Raw genomic sequence first — 3,818 nt, forward strand, 5'->3', positions numbered from 1 at the left:
GACCGAAGGAGGACGGACTTCAGAATAAAAGCATGCCGCACATTCTTAAAGGCGATGCCGCAAATGTTAACCAACAACATGTTTCCCAATGATGCCAGCACATATATATGAGGTAATACATATACATATGTATTACCTCAAACGCCTTGTAGTTTTGAATTTCTTCAAATCATAATCCAAAGAAGCATCAGAGAATTTTAATTTGAAAATCTATACCGGAAGCCTGTATTAAAGGGCCAAAGATGATGCTCTAGGACATAGGGTGTAATCTAGGATTACAAACAACGACATGGTAAAGTCACATGACCCCTTACATGCAAAATGAATACATCTATTATTTTAAGGACTCAAGAAAATATTCTGATGCACCTCCTCTCCACTGATTCAAATAGCTCAAACTCTATTAGAGGCCCTCAAGTAAAGACACTAAAATGAAAGGAACACACCTCACATACCTTACTTTATACATGCCTTATCTTACTCTTGTGATGTTTTTAAGATGTGAATTTTCAGTGGGCTGCAGGTTAGAATGAAACAAAGAAGATTAGATACCTCAATAACCCCTGGACGGAAATTCAAAAGTTCTCTCTGTTATTGAACATGCTTTGCAGGCTTAGGCCTATAGGCCAGATATAAATGCACATGCACTAACAGGATCCTGTGGCATGCACTAATGGAAAAAAATGTCAGAATTAAGGGGCTGCAAACAAATGAGCGCCCCAAGCAGTTGAGGTTAGGTGCCTTGCTCAAGGGAATATGGCGCCAACTGGCACCGCTCCAGGCAGTAATAATCCAAATTTCCACATGTTGCTTCCTACAGCGACATGAACGAGCGGCTCTTGCTGCCCCTGAATAATCTAAGATTATGCCACAGAAACATGTAATTATATGACTGTACAAATTGATAGTTCTTTCTTGAACCCACCTCACATCTCTCAAGTTGAAATCACGGCAGTGCCACTACCACCATATGTGTCAGAGGACATACCGAAGATGTCATTATTTTTCATTTAAATATTTATTAAAGCAGCATATTTCATTAATTGCTAAATGATTCATGTTTTGATGAATGACCCATCCAACCTTATTTGTACACTATCAAGATGATGTACAAGGCTCTGCCTATAAGGTGCTTATGACTGTTTATCGTTTATTAGTCACAAATGTCCTGAGATGAAGTCTACCAGATGTGTAGGAATAGTCCACAACTGGCCAAATGTTGAGTCAGAACGAACAAGATCCTTTTTGAAATGTTCCTCGTACAAACACCCACAGTGGATGTTCACCCCCTCTCGGTTTGACAGGGTGCAGAGTTTAAACCAGGACACTGGCTGGATGCCAGCAAGCAATTTTAGTAGCTTGGAGCTCCCTTAATGTACATAAATTACTGTGGCAGACTTCTACGAGAAACACACGCTCAGAGAGCTATAATCCAGGCGGCCATGTGGTTTTCATAATTTGTGTACATACGAATGTTTCATGTGATTGTCATGTGTTTGCTTGCTGCGCACAAGCCATCGATTTGCACATGGACTAAAAATAGGAAATCACTTGTTGCTCCTTGAAAAGAAAAATAAATGATTTGCGCGCTTATCTCTTGCAGTTGTTTGATCCTGACTGTTGTGCATTATTTAGACCTCATCAGTTACTGCAGTCGGCAGTCGTCGTTCACACACTTCACTGGTAAACAATGTTCAAATAAAGTCACACGCTGCCTCCCTGTCTGTCGTCCTTTAGCTCTCTCTGTTGCTCATAAATTGCTGGGTTTTTCAAAGGTTTATTTTGGCTTTAATTAGAAATGAGACAGTGGATACTCTACATTTGGGGAGAGAGAGAGAGAGTGGTGAATGATAAGCGTAAAAAAGGGAAGCGTAAGAAAGCTGCAAAATACCACCTCAGTAAACTCAATTCCTTTGGAGTCAGCAAGAAAACATCCTCCTGACTTTCTACTCCCTCATCGAGAGCATCATGACATTCTCTATCACCTGCTGGTTCCACTCCAGCCAGCGTCCAGAACAGAAACCGTCTGCAGAGCACAGTCAAAGTCTGCTCGAAGATCATCAGACTTCTTGTAAACTCTGTCGACCATCTCCGAGCAGCAGACACTCAGGTGAGCAGGTCGGGTCGTGAAGGCTCCCCTCAGCACGCTGGCTTCACTGTCCCTGCTGTAGGACACAGAGCAGAAGAGCAACCTGTGTTGATTTAATGGGTCTTTATACAACTCTATTTTAATCTTTTTGTATAGCTTTAGAACATATCTAATCTGTTGTTCTGTTATCTGCCATGCAATACTATCACTTTATGATTTAGTATCTGCCTACTATTCACATATAGCTCTGTATAGATAAACTGTATATATTTATTTCCTGTTACTGCATTATAATTCTGTTTACATCTGTTCCTATATTTCTGTTTACATCTTTATTCCGAGTAACAGTCCACTTATATCTTCTTTCTTCTCTACCTTGTAATTCTGTATTTTAACTTTGACACTTTATTCTCTTGTTGATACTTAATTTTAGGTTAAATATATATAATATATATGTATACCTGCACTGTTGTTGATTTACTGCTCTATGTGTGCCTTTGAATTGCCAAATTAAAAAGTTTAAGTTTTGCCTGATTTTAAATGCTGCTGCAGCACCCTCAGCACCCCAACTTCCTGCGCCTGTGTTAACGTCTCCTGTAGCCCTTTACAGTTCAATTTTGCAACAGCACTATAACAAATCTCTGAGTCAAGACATTCATTTTGATTCCGCGTAACATTTGAATCTGTGAATACACCTCTGTCAATCCCCTCTCATTTCTATAAGACCTCTGTTTCTCCCTCCCAAGATAGAGGGGGATCACTCTGACCGCCCATTACTCCTCTGCATCACTCATATTAAAGGTGAAACGTCACAGGGATGTAAATACTCCGCCTTGAAACAACAGTCTGCATACATCAAGCGTCTAAGTACAACTTGTATAGCAAAACTGCCAACAGTTCTGTTATCTAGCTTGTCTTTGTTCTCATCATAGAGGAAATAAAAGTGAAGGTAACATGATTGTCTTCCTCAGATCAGAGGAGCTAAGTAGGCAGAAGAGGTCCATGATTGTGACTCATAGAAGATCATAAAGTGTGTCTGTCTCTGGTACTGAGTTTGAAGAGACTGAGAAATGTGTCTTTTCATCTGTCGGACAAAAGATGCTATTGAGTCGCTTCAATGGAAATGTGAGATCTTGTGTTTTCAGAATTAAAACTCAAGACAAAAAGTTATCTAAAATCCGTTCCCCTTTTTCATGAAAGTGAACTAATCATTTCATCTGAGCCACATCAGACACTAAGGCTCCATCTTATTCAAAACCCTGCAGCCAGAGTCCTCTAGACCACGAGCAAAACCAAACACATGCAACAGTTGTTAAAGAGCTAGACCGCTCCGTCATGAATCAAAGTCAAATTCTGTCTCTAATCTCAGTTCCTCATCCCTCCTGTTTAGAGCCTTTCCTCCACGATAAATGCAGCCCTGCTCTTAAGACTGTACATACTGTGCATGGAAAAGAAAGAGGAGTGGAAACAGGAACAGATCCTGCCTGACATTCCTCCCTCTGCTGTGCCTGAGCTTGTATACAAGCAGATCAGTGCAGCTCTGCTAGCTATTCCAACCATGCTGATGGGACACGGCTCAACCAGAGGGGCGTGTTGGTGAATCATCGTGGGGCTGAACCTGGCTGCTGAAGGTGGAGTCTTGTTGATGTGTGTGTATTCAGGGAGTGGAAAAGGGAGGAGTCTGAGGAGAGAGAGGAGGAGAGTGCCATGGAAAAAGGGGAGGGGGGGC

Source organism: Symphodus melops (assembly GCF_947650265.1).
Source record: "Symphodus melops genome assembly, chromosome: 21".
Classification (NCBI taxonomy): Eukaryota; Metazoa; Chordata; class Actinopteri; order Labriformes; family Labridae; genus Symphodus; species Symphodus melops.